Here is a 19,666-nt window from a genome sequence, read left to right as displayed (position 1 = left end):
CTTCTGCTCACCCACTGCCCTACCACCTGCACCCTCGACCCTATCCCCTCATCTCTCCTCCAGGCAATCACACTTGACATCCTCCCTTTTGTCACCTCCCTTGTGAACTCCTCGCTATCTTCTGGAGGTTTCCCCTCATCCTTCAAGAGGGCCCACATCACACCACTGCTGAAGAAACCCACACTAGATCCTTCAGTCATTCAGAACTACCGCCCGGTATCTCTCCTCCCTTTCCTATCCAAAACACTTGAACGTGCCGCATCTAACCAACTCTCTGCTTTCTTCTCTCACAACAACCTGCTTGATCCCCACCAGTCTGGCTTCAGGCCTGGCCACTCGACCGAGACTGCACTTCTCTCGGTCAGTGAGTCACTACATGCCGCACGAGCAGCCTCCCTCTCCTCTGTCCTGATTCTTCTAGACCTCTCCGCTGCATTTGACACTGTGGAGCACTCTATCCTACTGTCCTCCCTGGCAGCAACAGGGATCTGCGGCACAGTCCTTGACTGGATTGAGTCTTACCTCTCTGACCGTTCCTTCCAGGTTGCCTGGGTGGGTAAGGTATCACCACCCCGTCCCCTTGCCACCGGAGTTCCCCAGGGCTCAGTCCTCGGTCCCCTTCTCTTCCCCTTGTACACCAGATCCCCTGTAATATCTGCCCATGGCTTGTCCTATCACTCTTATGCCGACGGCAACTCTTTCTCTCCTTCTCCCCAATGGACACAAAGGTCCCTGCCTGCATCTCCGCTTGCCTGAGGGACATACAGAGCTGGATGGACAATCACCACCTGAAGCTCAACCCGGGAAAGACGGAGCTAATCTTTATTCCTGCTCTATCCTCTCGCCTCCTCGACTTTTCCATTTCCCTAGGGGACACCTTAGTGACATCATCACCCTGTGCCAAGAATCTCAGAGTGGTGATGGACAACAGGCTGTCCCTCTCCAAGAATATCGCAGCAGTAAGCCGGGCATGCAGATTTTTCCTATATAACATCTGCAGAATCCGCCTCTTTCTCACCACCTACTCAACCCAGCTCCTGGTCCAAGCAATGGTTCTATCCCGCCTGGACTACTGCAACTCTCTTCTGGCTGGACTACCGGCATCTGCCACCAGACCCCTGCAACTCATTCAGAATGCTGCGGCTCGTCTGCTCTTCAACCTCCCCAGACACTCCTACGTCACTCCCCTGCTCACTACCCTCCACTGGCTGCCTGTTATAGCTTGCATCAAATTTAAAACATTGGTCCTAGCATACCAGGCAGTCAAGGGATCAGCCCCAGCATACCTCCACAAGATATTCAAACCCTACATGCCAGCCAGATCCCTCCGTTCTGCTACCTCAGGACGCCTAGCACCTCCCTCTCTTCGCACCTGCACTTCCTGAACACGTCTCCTGTCTGTTCTGGCCCCACGATGGTGGAATGACCTCCCTGTGGAGGTCAGAACAGCTGAGACACTGACCCATTTCAAACGACGACTGAAGACTCACCTCTTCAGGCTGCACCTCTCCCCATCCCTCCCTACCCCCCTGTAAATGACTGTAAGCTTAGGGTTGTAACTAGGCAGCTGTTTCGTAGGTGACTTAGGTGCATTAACTGTCTTAACTACTGCTTGTATTTTTTCCATAGACTGCGTTGTTGCCGTTCTCATTGTTAGTGTTAATCAGTTTAACCTTCAGGGTCCAAGTTGAACTATGCGGTTGTTCCGTGCACTTGGACCGGTACTTCTCTCTAGGGGTTTCCTCATACTTGTTCCTGGTTATGGTTATACACTTTGTTGTACGTCGCTCTGGATAAGAGCGTCTGCCAAATGCCAGTAATGTAATGTAATGTAATGCACAGAATTTCCTATAAATGCCACTGAGAATTCTTCTCCCAACACAGGTGCTCCTGTGTTGGGAGAAGAATTCTCCCAACACAGGAGCTGATCACCTGTAGGTATGCTGATCACCTGTAAGACAGAGAGGGAGATCTATGTGTCACGATGGGAGCTATTGTAGCATTAGAAGTGTTTCTGGGGACTTTATATTGTAAGTGAACAGGCTGAATTCATATTTTTAATTGAAAAAACATGATTATGTAACATTTCCCAAATGTTTTCATTTTAAATTACATCAAAACGTTTTTTTTCTGTTTTGTTTCCATAATGACATTGCTTTTTGATGCATGCAACAATATCTTTTTTTTCTGTCTCCACAGATGGTCACTGTGTTGAACTCACACAGCCAGGCTTTATGGTTGTAAAACCAGGACAGTCTCTGACCATCTCCTGTAAAGTCTCTGGGTATTCCCTGACTGATGGCAACTACGCTACACACTGGAGCCGCCAGCCTGCAGGGAAAGCTCTGGAGTGGGTGGGAGGTATAGGGTCGGGTGGAAGCACTGCTTATAAAGATTCACTAAAGAACATTACATTACATTACAGGCATTTAGCAGACGCTCTTATCCAGAGCGACTTACACAACTTTTTTACATTGTATCCATTTATACAGCTGGATATATACTGAAGCAATTTCGGTTAAGTACCTTGCTCAAGGGTAGGTTCCTACCCGGGAATCGAACCTGCGACCTTTCGGTTACAAGTCCAGTTCCTTACCCACTATGCTACACTCCGCCCAAGTTCACCATCACCAGAGACACCTCCAGCAGCACAGTGACTTTGCAGGGGAGCAGCCTGCAGACTGGAGACACAGCTGTGTATTACTGTGCCCGATACACACAGTGCAGCAAAGCATACCCTCATGAGTGTAATGGCAGAGCACAAGCATTTAAGAGCTCTGGGAAGTTTGCACCCTATGTTTTCAGATGGTTAAGGACCTGTGTTTGTAACTCATACGTTGTATTTTAAATTCCCAGCTGGAGAGTATGCATTGTGGCCTTGAAAAATCTTTTCCTAGACTGTTTAACTAAAAATCCCGCTGCATCAATGGATTGTATGTAAATTTATAATTCTCTTTTACTGTTTCTATTATGAAACCGTGAATGAACAGTAAAATGCATTATGACATTACATTACAGGCATTTAGCAGACACTCTTATCCAGAGCGACTTACACAACTTTTACATAGCATTTTACATTGTATCCATTTATACAGCTGGATATATACTGAAGCTATTCCGGTGAAGTACCTTGCTCAAGGGTACAACGGCAGTGTCCTTACCCGGGAATCAAACCTGCGACCTTTCGGTTACAAGCCCAGTTCCTTACCCACTGTGCTACACTCCGAGAACAACCAAATGGAGATGTTTATGCTTTATAAAAGCCTTATTTCTTCATGAATAAAACAGAATGCAACTCATTTCTGACACAGTTTATTACTACATTTTAGAGGCATGTAGTTAGTTATTGCCACTGGTGTACTGTAAAGGGAATCTGCTCGTCTGCACAATTTATGTACGTGGAAATGAGCAGATCTTCACAGGACTAAAAAAAAAAACAAAAAAAAACGTCCACATACAAATCTTACTGTTCTTGGTATATCTACAGAATATCTGTATACAGCAATATACTGAGATCACTGGATATGTATCACACAGAAGCACAAAAATACACAAGACCTACAGTCATTCACATTTGTTTTTCCAGTAGTTACATTTTTTCCCTGGATAATATGCAGAAATTAAGACAAAGACAGCCCTCTGGATGGAATGTTTCTCATTTTGCAGATATTTATATAATAACTATGTGAACATCCATTCTGAACTAATTCTATTCAAATTGTTACTGACCTCAACTTTGCTTAGCTATGCGGGTGGAGGCAGTCTGCTGTTTTAAATTCTCCTCCAGGAGGGGGCAGCAGTGCCCCAAGAATGGGTACTCCGACCATATATAATTATCTTCATCTTCAGGTTTTCTTAAACCCCCTGACATTTAAACAAATTAGACCCACACAATTTCCTATAAAAGCCACTAAGAATTCTCCACCCAACACAGGAGCATCACCTGTAAGACAGAGAGGGAGATCTGTGTATCACAATGGGAGCTATTATAACATTCATAGTGTTGCTGGGAACTTTATATTGTAAGTGTGGATACTGTATTCATTTATTATCTTTCAAAACAATATTATTCAATATTTACATTTCCTTCCACTCATTTTATTTTTCAGTAAATTTAACTAGTAGATTGTGCATTAACTATTTTCTTTGATAACTGCACTAACCTTTGCATAATTATCTTTCCCTTTAATCTCTCATACAGATGGTCACTGTGTTGAACTCACCCAGCCTGGATCTATGGTTTTAACACCAGGGCAGTCTCTGACCATCTCTTGTAAAGTCTCTGGGTATTCCCTGACTGATGGCAGCTACTGTACAGACTGGATCCGACAGCCTGCAGGAAAAGCTCTGGAGTGGGTTGGAGAAGTCTGTGGCAGTGGGAACACCTATTACAAAGATTCACTAAAGAACAAGTTCACTGTGTCCAGAGACACCTCCAGCAGCACAGTGTCTTTGAAAGGGAGCAGCCTGCAGACTGGAGACACAGCTGTGTATTACTGTGCCCGATACACACAGTGAGAGAAAGTCATGTGGGAGTAGTACAAAAACTGCTTCACACTTCAGTTCACACAGTCAGCAACACAAACAGTATTTCTTACATATATATTCCCTGTATCCACAAGTCTTAACCTAATGTCAACAAGTGAAATAAGCAAATTTAGATTTCTGAGGATTGAATATATTTTTCCACAACAAATATCAATGACATTTTTATAAAGAATACCTGAACGTAGAATAAGCTGAAAAGTGGTCAGAAACTGAACATGGAGAAGGAAAAGTAAAACACTATGGGAAAACATTTCAAAAGGGACAAAACTGGAGAATAAATTACTCCAGGTGAAAATCACATTTGAGCAGGCATTTAAATGCATATTCATGGGTTATTGGTTGTAGCTGAATATGGTTTACATATTGATTAACATTGCAACAGTTTCTTATGGTAAAATACATTTGGAGATGATTCTGTTGAATGTGCTTAGTTCTGGGACATATAAGTTGGAATTGCTGTTATTGGGTCTTCTCTCTGTACCAATCACAATAATCAAAACCTGAGCACAATCACAGGGACACTGTACTGAAGAAGATTCAGCTGTTCTGACAGGATTTTAAACTGACATCCTGATTCGCTGTTGTCATTAACTATTCCATGACGCCCATCACCATAAAAGTTGGGGGGGGTTGGGGGGGGGCTACTGAACATGGACTGTAATGCATATTATGTGGGGAAAATGTAAACTACAACCTTACAATCTAGCCGTTGTCATATTGCATTTGCAATCTACAGCTCTGACTATTTAAACAGTGTGTGATCTGCCCACCCAGTGAGGAGGAGTTCATGCAAACTCTGATCTCTTCCTTCTACATTTACCTCTCTGCACTGAGGGAGGAGGGACTGCTGTTGGAGGCTGACTGTAGGATTTTCATCACAGACCACAGTCAAAGACTTTCACTATGACTGTTATAACCAGCCTGCTTCTGATTACAGTGTTCTTAACAAGTAGGTTTGAATCTGTCATACATTTAATATTTACTAAAATTTTATTAATGGAATTGTGAATTGTGAGATCTAAGTATTTTTTGTTTCACAGGTGTTAAATGTCAAACACTGACTGAGTCTGAACCAGCAGTTAAAAAGCCTGGAGAATCCCACAAACTGACCTGCACAGCCTCTGGGCTCACATTCAGCAGCTACTATATGAACTTGATCAGAAAGGCTCCTGGGAAGGGACTGGAGTGGTTAGCCGAGATCAGGCCTGATAGCAGTGCCACATGGTATGCCAATTCTGTTCAGGGAAGATTCACCATCTCCAGAGACAACAGCAAGAACCAGCTGTATTTACAGATGGACAGGCTGGCAGCTGAAGACACTGCTGTGTATTACTGTGCCAGAGACACACAGTGAGAGAGAGTGAGGGGAGAGCCGCACAAAAACCTCTTCCCCTTTATCACACAGCGCTGCAGCACAGAGCCCTGGGATGAACTCTGCTGTGTGAAGTCAAACTCTGTGTTTCTGTTTTAAACATCTGACTGCTGATAATTCTAGACCATCAACCCTCTTTAAGTCACCTGCAAACCAACACACTGTAAACCTTTTCTGTCTCTACAATATTGGATACAGATTCCGATCAAAATGAGAAGTCCAAGAAAATTTAAATTCAAAAACATGTTTAAATGTACAAGAACTTCACAAGGATATTTTTTAAATTCCCATACATCGTGCATAAATTGCACTGGAAAAGTGTTTTATGTTTTTACACGAGAGACGTTCCTCAAAAGGTCCAATTTGCCATATCGATGTTTGACACATTATATTTACATTTACTCTAAAAGAGAAACAGCAACACTGCCATTATATTTGTCTAAACTGCATTAGCATGATGAATATACTTCAGCCCTCAGTTTCCTCATCTTGTATGCTGAACTCTCTCTAAAACCTTGATAGTGCAAAGACTGTGACTGATGTCATACCACTACTTGTGCAGTTAGTTTGTAACTGTAAATACACATATTGTGTTGCTTTGTAATTTCTATTAGATACCCACTCAGCTGCAGAAAATGTAAGAAGCGCTGTAATACTTTTTAGGTAAAGCATAGAGACATCTAAAGTTATTCATGAGGTAAAAGAAGACCACTAGGTATCACATCTACATTCATAAATGAGCACATTATCACTGTACGCTAAAAGAGGTCCAGATACAAACGCGCCTGTTCTAGGTGTATCTGTATGAGCTCAGACATGATGAGATATACTGACATCACCTTCTTTTTCACAGCTGTCAATTGCATTAGTGTTTTATCTGTATGTACATTATGAGGATAATACAGTAAAATCCAAGAAGTAAATGAGTGCTCTAATCAGCTTTAGAGCATATTTTTTGCAATCTTTATAGAATGTCTCACATTGCAAAAATATTCAAATCATAACTACAGGAGCATTAATTCTGAACTTAACCTATAAGAATTCTAACAGTGTCCACTGTCCATAGTAATGCTGGTGTGAACTGCCTGCTGTGTTTTATTCTCCTCCAGGAGGGGGCAGCAGTGCTCCTCATAATGGAAATTCTGACCATCTGAATTTATTTTGTTTTTCTCTTTCCTCCAACCCCCTGAGATTTAAACAAATTCAGTGCATAGTATTTCCTATAAAAGTCACTGAGAATTACCCTCCCAACTGAGGAGAATCACCTTCTTGACAGCGAAGGAGACCTGTGCCTGACAATGGAAACAATTGTAGCATTAGCAGTGTTGCTGGGAACGTTATCTTGTAAGTGAGCATGCTGTATTCATATTTTTATTTTAAATTAAAAATATTTTGAGGTGTTTTCCAAAATGTGACTTTTGAATAAGATTAAATTAGCTTTTTTGTTCATGTTTGCTGCTTGTTTCAACAACTATACTACCTATTGGTATATCTGACTATTGTTTTTATTTCTGTCTCCACAGATGGTCGCTGTGTTGAACTCACTCAGCCAGGCTCTATGGTAGTAAAACCAGGAGAGACTTTATCTGTTTCCTGTAAAGTGTCATATTCACTGAGCAGCTATGCTACACACTGGATCCGACAGCCTACAGGGAAAGCTCTGGAGTGGATTGGATATATAGGGACGGGTGGCGGTACTGGTTATAAAGATTCACTAAAGAACAAGTTCACCATCACCAGAGACACCTCCAGTAACACAGTGACTTTACAAGCAAGCAGCCTGCAGACTGGAGACACAGCTGTGTATTACTGTGCCCGATACCCACAGTGCAGCAAAGCAACACTAGAGCTGTACAAAAACACATCACACTGAGTGTCACCACTGAACACACACACACTCTACCTGCATGTAGTGCTCACTGGCCTCATATCCACCATTATATAATTATAGAATTGTAAGATAAATAAATTAGTTTTTTATGTTCAAAATATCCTTTTTTCACAATAATTAAAAGAGAGACATAGATTGCAGAATGCTGCTCACATGAGTCAAAGTTAAGGACAAATGTTTATTGAATCCCAGCCTGTCTGTGAACCAGCAGTTAAAACCCTGCAGATTCTGAATCTGTCAGTCACACAATAATGGTCCTGAACAAAGCTCCTGCTGGGGCTGGTCACCTGCTGTGCTGTCTCCACCCCCCCACCACCTCACCACCTCAATTAAGTTCACTCTCCTAGAAGCACATGAGGGATGCGACAGCATTACATTAAACACATGTATTGCATTCATGGGGTATTCCTGAGAAAAACAATTATTCAAAATACTGCAATATCATTTCAAAGATGTGAAATAATGTATCAATACAACATCTGAAACTTGATTTAGCTTCTTCAGAATGTTTACAGGAAATCTACAGCATATTCAGCTGCAATCATCATCATCATCGGCAGTCACTTGGTAAATGGAAATGGTAAATGGACTGCATTTATATAGCGCTTTTATCCAAAGTGCTTTACAATTGATGCCTCTCATTCACCAGAGCAGTTAGGAGTTAGGTGTCTTGCTCAAGGACACTTCGACATGCCCAGGGCGGGGTTTGAACCGGCAACCCTCCGACTGCCAGACAATCGGTCTTACCTCCTGAGCTATGTCGCCCCGCGACACTTGAGGCGAGTATGACTGCCCTCTCCCTTGGGTCGTCTACTTGTGGGTCTTCAGATGGCTGTAGAGGCCGATCCGCGATCCACATACTTTGGTGCAGTGTGGGCAGGGGAGAGTGGTGGTGGTTGGTGGTGTTGAGCCTTTTTCTCTCTCTCCTTGTGGTGCTGTCGCTTTGCCTCTGCGGCACGGCGGAGTTCCATTTCATGGCGTGTAGCTCCTTCCTGCACGAATGTCTTCCAGGAGCGCCTGTCCAGTGCAATGTGCTCCCTGTTGCTTGTTGTGATGTGGAATTTCTTTAGACTGATTCTAATTCACCTCCAGGAGGGGGCATAATATTATAAAAAAGATTGGCACAAGACTTGTATTACAAATACAGGGTCAAGGATGTAACCCTGGATATCAGGATGCTTTCTACATGGTGTGGTCATGTGCTGTCACTCTCATTAGACTGACTGGTGATATACTGAGTACTGGGGAGCTCCTGACTCCACTCTCCCACCCACACCTGCCAGGAAACTCCCTGCATTCACTATGAATAATAATGCAACAATCAGCCATGGAAGAGAAACACACGGCTGTAATGATGAATAATACTTATAACTGCTATATTATCTGCACTCCATCTGCATCTCTAACTGCTCTATTTAAACAGAGTGTGATCAGCCCACCCAGTGAGGAGGAGTTCATGCAAACTCTGAACTCTTCCTTCTACATTTACCTCTCTGCACTGAGGGAGGAGGGACTGTTGTTGGAGACTGACTGAAGGGCTAGCATATCAACTGCAGAAGTCTTTCACCATGACTATTATAACCAGCCTGCTTCTGATTACAGTGTTCTTCACAAGTATGTTCAAATCTTTCATTCATTAACAATATTTACTAAAATTGTATTTGTCAGGTTGTGTGTTATGAAGTTCAAAGTCTTTATTAATTTCACAGGTGTTAAATGTCAGACTCTGACTGAGTCTGAACCAGCAGTTAAAAAGCCTGGAGAATCCCACACACTGACCTGTACAGCCTCTGGGTTCACATTCAGCAGCTACTATATGCACTGGATCAGACAGGCTCCTGGGAAGGGACTGGAGTGGGTTGCCTACATTGGCACATCTAGTTCACCCATCGACTATTCCAAATCAGTTGAGGGAAGATTCATTATATCCAGAGATGACTCCAACAGTAAGCTGTACCTGCAGATGAACAGGCTGACAGTTGAAGACACTGCTGTGTATTACTGTGCCAGAGACACACAGTGAGAGAAGTCAAACCTGAGCCCTGACAATAACTCTCTACATGAAACTGTTACCACAGCAGACTTCAGGGAATTCATGTTTTTATTGCCCCTACAGCAAAGTTCAGAGAGTCTGAATATTGAAAGTCAACTTGCTATTTTTGTCTCTGTAAGGGAGAGACATCATTTATTTTGATAGTTAATGTACATTTCATTTAATATTTTGTTTTGAACTGAACATCTACTCTATGCACACTCTTCACTGGCTTAATGAAATAAACAGAACAGTGATAAACAGTTCAAGAAAGCACTGGAACAGTGTATGATGTTGTTACATGAGAGATGTTCCTCAACAGGTCCAATCTAACATTTCTATGTGCAACACACTATATTTGTATTTACTCCTAACTAATAACAGCCAAAGAGCTGTGATATTTGTTTAATCTGTAGTAGCTTAATGAATACTTCAGCCCTCAGTCTCCTCATCTTATGAGCTCAACTCTCTCTAAAACATTCACATACAAAGACTGTGACTGATTTCATAGCTTTAATGTCATTTCCTGTGTAATTTGTGACTGCAGTTTACATTAAATTGTATTAAGGTGTTGTGTTCCTTCTAAAGGTGCAATTAATATTAATTCAGTTATGCATAATAAAACTGTGATCCATTTTAATTATACCTTATTGGTAAATTTTAGAGGCATGTAAAGTTACTTATTATCGTTGAGGTAAAAGAGTACAGTAAAAGTGCAGATTTTATATAGAGTACAGTTTAGTACCATTTCTCTTCATGTAAATTAGCACATTGCTTAGTCCATCCCATTAACATTATAAATTAGTTTACACAAACAGCAGTTCCGAATACAATGCTACCTGTTCTTGTCATACCTGTAATTCATTAATAAAAAACACTATATAAACAAATATATTGAGATATACTCCTTGTTTTTCATTGGAGCACAAACATATACAAAGATCTGCTGTCATTTGTTTTCCTTGTGGTTACCGTTTGTCACCCAGAAAATAAGATAAGACAGCACTCCTGTGTGTTCTTATCAATCGAAGTTGAATGTTTTACATTGTGCAACTATTCAATCATTATGTATTGAATATTAATTTGAAATGAACCCATAAGCATTGTTACTGATCTTAAAATCCAGAGCAATGCTGGTGGAAGCAGTGTGCTGTTTTAAATTAGCCTCCAGGAGGGGGCAGCAGTGCTCTTCATGAAGGATACCCTGACCCTTTGAATTTATTGTTTTTCTCCTTCCTCCAATCCCCAGAGATTTAAACTAATTCAGTGCACAGTATTTCCTATAAAAGCAACTGAGACTTCTCCTTCCAGCACAAGAGCATCACCTGTTAGACAAAGAGGGAGATCTGTGTGTGACAATGGGAGTTCTTATAGCATTAGCAGTGTTGCTGGGAACTTTATCTTGTAAGTGAACATGCCATATTCATATTTTTATTTAAAAATTAAAAATATTCTGCAGTGTTTTCCAAAGTTTTTCTTTTGAATGACATTAAATTAGCTGTTCTGTTAGTGCTTCTTGCTTGTTTCAATGATTATATTACTTACAGATGTACTTACTAGTCCAATTATGTATTTTTTTTCTGTCTCCACAGATGGTCACTGTGTTGAACTCACACAGCCAGGATCCATGGTTTTAACACCAGGGCAGTCTCTGACCATCTCCTGTAAAGTCTCTGGGTATTCCCTGACTGATAGCAGCTACTGTACGTCCTGGATCAGACAGCCTGCAGGGAAAGCTCTGGAGTGGGTTGGATATATATGCTCTAGTGGGGGCACTACTTTTAAAGATTCACTAAAGAACAAGTTCATCATCACCAGAGACACCTCCAGCAGCACAGTGACTTTGCAGGGGAGCAGCCTGCAGACTGGAGACACAGCTGTGTATTACTGTGCGCGAGAGTCACAGTGAGAGAAAGTCATGTGGGAGTGATACAAAAACTGCTCACACAGTCAGAAACATAAACAGTATTTCTTACATATAAATTCCCTGTAGTCAAAAGTATTACTGTACTGGACACTGTACTGAATCAGATTCAGCTGTTTGGATAGGGTTTCAAATTGACATCCTGAATCACTGTTTCCATTAAATATTCCATGACACCCATCACCACAAGAGTTGGTGGGGGGGGGGGGGGGGGGCAGGGAGGCTCATCAGAATATACCTGGTGATCAGTATATTATTTGAGCTGCTCTTACACGCTCAGATTACATTCCTCTGGTTTAAATGGTTCTCTGCAAGCAGCATATTTCAGTTTTTACATTTCCTTCGAAGTATCTGCTGACAAATAACTCATTTTAGACTGAAAATCATGGAACATGGCTCTTTAAATAATATCATTTCCCTCGAAGGGAGCAAAGAAGGGTGCCTCAGTGTAATAAGTATAAAACTGGGCTCACTTCAATGCAGTTCATGGCACTCTCGTTGCAGGAAGGAATGAGTTTTAATGAAGCCTTTATTCAATTGGCATGAGGAATTTTCAAAAACCAATCTAACGCCACGCGTTTTGGCCAGTTGAAGACACTGCTGTGTATTACTGTGCCAGAAGAGACCCATAGTGAGAGAGAGTGAGCGGAGAACTGCACAAAAACCTCTTCAGCATTGGTTAAACAAAAGCTTTCTTTCATTAACAGTTTAAGTTATGATGTCATTAATAAACATGCAGTCATGATATGAACCCACAGTGATGTTCTTTATGATTCATAAAGAGCTTATTTGCTTATGCACAATATAACCTGTGACCCGAATTGTTATGGGTTTATGCATATTTGTTATTGATGTGGGTGCCTTCAGGAGAAGCGCAGTCTCTAGTGGAAGAAAAGAGGACCTGCCAATCAAATATAAATCATTATATATTCAATGAGAAAACTCAAATATAAACAGATTTACTGAGGCCTGTTTTCTTTTTAAATTAAAACCCTACCTACACAAAAATGTGCTCTTTTTTTTCATTTGGCTTTACTGTTACTTTTTAAACCAGGATAATTTACCCCAAATAGGAAAAATAAGCAAGCACTCATGTTAACTTCCATTTATATCTTGAGATATTACTGGAATGTATTCAAGTGTGCGTACAACTATGTGGTAACTGTGAGCCTTATTTCTGAAACAATATAATGCATCTAAAAGTACTGTTATCGACCAGCAGGGGACAGCAGATCTTCTCATAATGGATATTCTGACCCTCTGAATTTATCTTGTTTTTCTTCTTCATCCAACCACCAGTGATTTAAACAAATTCAGTCCGCAATATATCCTATAAAAGCCACTGAGAATTCTCCTCCCAACACTTGAGCATCACCTGTAAGACAGAGAGGGAGATCTGTGTGTCACAATGAGAGTTATTGTAGCATTAGCTGTGTTGCTGGGAGCCTTATCATGTAAGTGAGAATGCTATATTCCGATTTGAATTGCAATTAAGATTTTTCTGTGATATCTTCCAAAGATTTAGTTTTAGATAAAACAAAATGAGTAGTCTATTAGTTTTTGCAGTTTGTTTACATAGTTATTTTGCTTAGTGATGTACTCACAAATACCTTTTATTGCTGTCTCCACAGACGTTCGCTGTGTTGAACTCACACAGCCAGGCTCAATGATTATAAAACCAGGAGAGACTTTATCTGTCCCCTGTAAAGTCTCATATTCAGTTAGCAGTGATTACACAGCCTGGATCCGACAGCCTGCAGGGAAAGCACTGGAGTGGATTGGATATATAGCACCGGGTGGTGGCACTGCTTATAAAGATTCACTAAAGAGCAAGTTCACCATCACCAGAGACACCTCCAGTAACACAGTGTTTTTAGGAGGGAACAGCCTGCAGACTGGAGACACAGCTGTGTATTACTGTGCCCGATACACACAGTGCAGCAAAGCCACAGCAGACCTGTACAAAAACCCACCCTCATGAGTGTAGTGGCAGAACACAAACATTTAAGAGCTCTGTAAAATTTGCACCCCTAGTGATCAGAATGTGAATTAAAATATTTTCCTCCATTTGTGCTGCAGTGTGCCTATAAAATTTAAATCCCATAATGGTTTAGGACCTGTGTTTGCAACTCAAAAGTTGTAGTTTAAATTCCCAGCTGGAGAGTATGCATTGTAGTTTTGAAAATGCTTTTCCTAGATTTTTTGACAAAAACTCCAGCTGCATCAATGGCCTGTATGTAAATTTATAATTCTCATTTACTGTTTCTATTATGAAACCGTGAATGAATAAGTCATAAATCCATTTTGAACATGCAAAAGGTGATCTTTTGTTGGTTTAGGAAAACCTTATTTTATTATACTCAAAATACAAAATTTTAGAGGCATGTAGTTTGTTATTGCCTCTGATGTAAAGTAAATCTGCTCCTCAGTACAATTTATGTACATGCAAATGAGCAGATCATCACTGTACTCAACTAAAAGGTCCAGATACAAACCTTCCTGTTCATGCTATATTTACAGAATATATGTAGACAATAATATACTGGGATCACAGGATATTAGTCCCCAGAGAAACACAAAGATGCACAAATGCTCCTCATTGTGGGTTCAGTCCACAATATTTCCTATAAAATTCATTTACAACGTGAGCATCATTGGTATAACAGAGAGGAAGCATCTCATACTGCAGTTCTACTCAAAACCAGCTCCGCCCCCTTTTCTGTTTAAATATGAGCACAGCCTCTAAGCCCTGGAGAGGTGAGAAGGGCAGCTCACTGCAGCTCATCTGCAACACAAACCATGTTCCCTGCATCTCTGCTGAAGGTCCTGGCAGCTGCATCCTGTGAGTTTCTGTTTCTGACCAACTGTGTAAAACGCCCCACCCAAAAATACATTAAAATAACAGTAATTATTATTTTGGCTTCTGCCTACTGCCGCACAGCCGTGCAATTTTTATATTTTTGGTTGAAATGTCATAAAATTCTTTTTTTTTTTCTGTCTCAAAGTGTCCATTTCAAAATTTCGCTAGATTTCCAACAATTTTATAAGAAACATTCATTTTTCAGCAATCAAATAAAATGTATTCTTTCACATTAATTTGTGTGGTATTAAGTAACATTCTCACACATCTGCTGGAATGTTCTGAGATTTGAACAGCATCTGGAGAGTTAGAGCATTTTAATGAAAGGAAAATAGCTATCAAAACTTGATTTAGATGTGTTACATTAGAATTTTAATTTCATATATTTTACAATATTGCTAATATTTGCACAGGAATGGAACATTTTCTGTAATGAAACATTCAATAAGTAATATTTGTAGAACATTCAGACCAACTAAGCATTTATATACACACGGTACACTTTATGTAAATAACATTTCCCATGAGAGGCGGTTATGTAAATCTCATGTTCTTTAAAACACAGAAACTACAGAACATATTCAGTGACGAGGAGCACTATTCACTTCTTGTCTTTTGTTGCTGTAAATGAAATAAAATGGAGGCCTTAGTATTCATCATAGCTTTGCTGTTTGCATTTAAATGTAAGGACACAGCTGATTTCATTCCCTCTTTTCTCCTGTCTCACAACACTTGATTGAGTGGTGCTACAGCACTGGCTATAGAACTGTTGTAAAACTGTGTTTTTGTCCCCTTCTGCAGATGCTCATTGTGACATCACACTGACAGAGTCTGCTCCACAGATGAAGAAGCCTGGAGATTCCGTGAGGCTCTCCTGCAAAATTACTGGATTCTCACTCAGCAGCGACAGTGTGCACTGGGTTCGACAGGCTCCAAACAAAGGGCTGCAATGGGTCGGATATTACCGCGGTTCTTCTGACGATCGTTTCAAAGTTACAGAAGATTCATCCAACAGCATTGCTTACTTAGACATCACCGATCTCCAGTCCTCAGACACAGCTGTGTATTACTGTGCCCGAGAGACACAGTGAAAGAGTTTAAGGGCCAGCTGTACAAAAACCCTCCACAGACCATTTAGCAGGCAATGTGTGACTGGCTGTGCTGTGTGGCCTAAAGACATTATCTGTTATTGTTTTTCTCCTGGATTTCCACCATAAGGCTTCATCACACATTTTTAAACAAAGTTGAAATTAATTTAAGAAAATAAAAAATACATTTAATCCAACTTAATTATATGTGTTAAATTATTCCTCTATATTAAGCTCGCAGTGGATTCAAAGTGAACAATAGCTTGAGTAACAAGCGAAAGTTTGTAAAACACAAAAACTGCAGACTTTGGCATGATTACACAATGGGGATATAGACGCAGGAGCATGTTTTCTTTATAATATTTTATGGGATATATGATTTACAAAACAAGCTCCTGAATCAAAACCCTTGAACATAATGCATATACACTTCAACATTATGGCAATAAACAACACAAACTTTTAATTAGTCCTTTATTATTTTCATTTTATAAATGGTAATAACATAATCATTCATTCCACTGAGATTTCTTAAACACATAATCATCCTAATTTGCATAAGCTGGGTTGCAATGTTGGTGCACAGACATGCATATTTAACTAGACAGGCAAGCACACCTTCAGCTAACCTAATCTTGTGACGCCCCAGAAGTAAGCCAGTACTGCACATGTTGAGTGCAAAACACTGGGGCTCCCATTGAAGTGAATGAGGAATATCAGACTTTTGAAGGCAAAATAAAACTTTCCAGATGATATTTTGAAACTCCATTAATGATCATTACATTTCATATGTAAAGCAGATTTTTTTCAAAAAGCCAATATGTAATAAAACATTTTTCTGGATTTACCAACCATTGTTTTCAAACATAATGAAATGTATGATCACAAGAGTTTGACTGAAGAGATTACCTTTGGTTGTTAAATCACCTTAGTTTTCTACGTTGAATTAAATTCGGCAAGTGAATTGCCATTACTTCCTAGGCTTCACTGCTTGAACCCTCCTAGACTCCAACCCTCACCCGTTCCTATGTACACTCTATGCATTGGTGGAAGCAGTCTGCTTTTTAACATTCTCCTCCAGAAGGGGGCAGCAGCACTGGTCATCCTATCCATTATCTATACCCTCTTATCCTGAGCAGGGTCACGGGGGTGCTGGCTGGTGCCTATCCCAGCATGCAATGGGCAAGAGGCAGGAATACACCCAGGACAGGCTGCCAATTTATCGCAGGGCACACACACACACCATTCACTCACACACTCATACTTATGGGCAATTTAGAGTCTCCAATCGGCCTACCTGCATATCTTTGGACTGTGGGAGGAAACCGGAGTACCTGGAGGAAACCCACATGGACACAGGGAGAACATGCAAACTCCACACAGAAAGGCCTAAGCCGAGATTCGAACCCATAACCTTCTTGCTGTAAGTCGCCGGTACTACCCACTGCACCACCATGCCACTCAGCACTGCTCATAATATGAAAATATTGGTTAAATAAGAATAGTGTTACAAATACAGGGTCCAGGGTTTAACAGTGGATTTCCAGCTGCTTTCTGTAATGTGGTCAGATGCTGTCTCTCTGGGACACTCTCATTAGGCCCGGTCCACACCTCTTACCTCGCCTGTGCGTGACGGTCGCGGAACCTCTTGCTTTTCATTTCGGCGCCCATGTTAGCAGGTTAGAGCAGCCACACAGCCTGCGTGAGACGCGCGTCTGAGGCGCGGCTCGAGCCTCGCTGCTGCGGCGCGTCATCTGGAGTTTCGGCGTGGAGCCTATTTTTCTTCCGTGAGGTGCGCGGTTCTCAGCTAAAATAGAAAAAAGTGAAAGAGCTGTTGATAGTCATATTGACATCATACCAGCAACATTGCATAACTGACACCTTTCACTATAGTTTCAATGTCTAGGCTATATCTGAATATGTCACAGACATGAAAAAATGTGAAGAGGGATTGCTGTATATTTTTTAAATATAATTGAGCACACGCTTCTTAACCCTTTCCTGTCTAAACTAAATATAAATTAAATTTATAATGAAATGAAATCAAACATTCTCTTATTGATGGCCATTATCAAGGGCAAACTCAATGTAGAAAGATAGGGCTGGCAGTAGCAGCGCCGCAGCAGCAATACTGGTGTTATGGACACACACATGCATGTGAGCCGCTGCAGTTCGGCGAGGTAGCCGTCACACACAGGCGAGGTAAGCAGTGTGGACCAGGCGTTAGACTGACTGGTGATGTACTGAGTACTGGGGAGCTCCTGACTCCACTCTCCCACCCTCACCTGCCAGGAAACTCCCTGCATTCATTATGAATAATAATGCAATAATCAGCCATGGAAGAGAGACACATGGCTGTAATGATGGATAATACTTATAACTGCTATATGATCTGCATCCCATCTACAGCTCTGACTGCTCTATTTAAACAGCATGTGATCTGCCCACCCAGTGAGGAGGAGTTCATGCAAACTCTGAGCTCTTCCTTCTACATTTACCTCTCTGCACTGAGGGAGGAGGAACTGTTGTTGGAGACTGACTGAAGGGCTAGCATATCAACTGTAGAAGTCTTTCACCATGAGTATTATAACCAGTCTGTTTCTGATTACCGTAATCTTTACCAGTAGGTTTAAATTTCTTATTCTTTTAGTTCTTTCTAAAATGTTGATTTGTGCGGTAGTGGATTGTGAGTTCTAAGTCTTTCTTAATTTCACAGGTGTTAAAAGTCAGACACTGACTGAGTCTGAACCAGCAGTTAAAAAGCCTGGAGAATCCTACACACTGACCTGTACAGCCTCTGGGCTCACATTCAGCGGCTACTGGATGGCCTGGATCAGGCAGGCTCCTGGGAAAGGACTGGAGTGGTTGGGATATCGGTATGACAGCTCTAGCGTGTACTACGCCCAGTCTATTCAGGGAAGATTCACCATCTCCAGAGACAACAGCAAGAACCAGCTGTATTTACAGATGAACGGCCTGACAGCTGAAGACACTGCTGTGTATTACTGTGCCCGATACACACAGTGAGAGAGAGTGAGGGGAGAGCTGCACAAAAACCTCTTCCCCATTATCACACAGAGCAATCATATATAACTGGATTTACTGGCTTATTTAAATATTTTTTTAAAAAAACATTAAAAGAAATATCAAACAATTTTTCGTTTATTGTATGCACATTTATACATCAGTAAGAAATAAATTAAGCATGTACCTGGAATCTTTCCAAGTTGAACAAATTGCAATGCAATATTGGTTAAAGAAAAACTAAAACTTTCTTTCATTAACATTTTCAATTATGATGTCATTAATTTACATGCAGTCGTGAGACACATCCCCCAGTGGTGTTTTTTTATGATTCATAAAGACCTGATTTGGTGATACATAATAGAAATTGTGACCCATTTTGTTATGGCTTTATGCATATTTCGTATTGGTGTGGGTACCTTTAGGAGAAGAGCAGTCTCTAGAGGAAGAAAGGAAGACCTGGCAATCCAAATTACATCATTATGTATTCAATGAGAATATTAAAATATAACCAGATGGCTTTACTGTTTACTGTTTACTTTTTTAAACCAGAATAATGTACCCCAAACAGGACAAATAAGCAAGTACTCTTGTTAAATTCAGTTTATTTCTTGTGATCTAAATGGAATGTATTCCAATGCGTATAAATCTGTATGGTAACTTCATAAGCCTTATTTCTGAAACAATATAATGCCACCAAAATAAATCACTGATCTAAATTCTCAAGTTATGCTAGTGGAAGCAGTCTGCTATTTTTGATTTTACAACAGGAGGGGGCAGCAGTGCTCCTCATAATGGACATTCTGTTCTGTTTCTCTCCTTCCTCCAACCTCCGTGATTTAAACAAATTCAGCCACAGTATAAAGCCCCCTGGAATTTCCTCCAAAATCTGGAGCATCACCCGTAAGACAGAGAGGGGATCTTGTG

The 19,666-nt window shown here is 40.9% G+C and overlaps 2 long non-coding RNA genes across 2 annotated transcripts; one reads left to right on the top strand and one right to left on the bottom strand.

The window, feature by feature from the left end:
• Positions 1-7,514: 7,514 nt before the first annotated feature.
• On the bottom strand, positions 7,515-11,745 carry LOC135248752 (uncharacterized). Its single transcript, XR_010328503.1, has 2 exons — positions 11,668-11,745; positions 7,515-7,666 (listed from the first exon to the last, which is right to left on the bottom strand). It is a non-coding gene; the product is annotated as an uncharacterized LOC135248752 (long non-coding RNA).
• Positions 11,746-15,198: 3,453 nt separating this feature from the next.
• LOC135248741 (uncharacterized) lies at positions 15,199-16,471 on the top strand. The gene is made up of 2 exons (XR_010328483.1): positions 15,199-15,310; positions 15,429-16,471. It is a non-coding gene; the product is annotated as an uncharacterized LOC135248741 (long non-coding RNA).
• Positions 16,472-19,666: the final 3,195 nt, after the last annotated feature.

Source organism: Anguilla rostrata, chromosome 2 (genome assembly GCF_018555375.3).
Source record: "Anguilla rostrata isolate EN2019 chromosome 2, ASM1855537v3, whole genome shotgun sequence".
NCBI lineage: Eukaryota > Metazoa > Chordata > Actinopteri > Anguilliformes > Anguillidae > Anguilla > Anguilla rostrata.
Note: the sequence above shows the minus strand (reverse complement) of the source record. Positions and strands in the feature narration are given on the sequence as shown.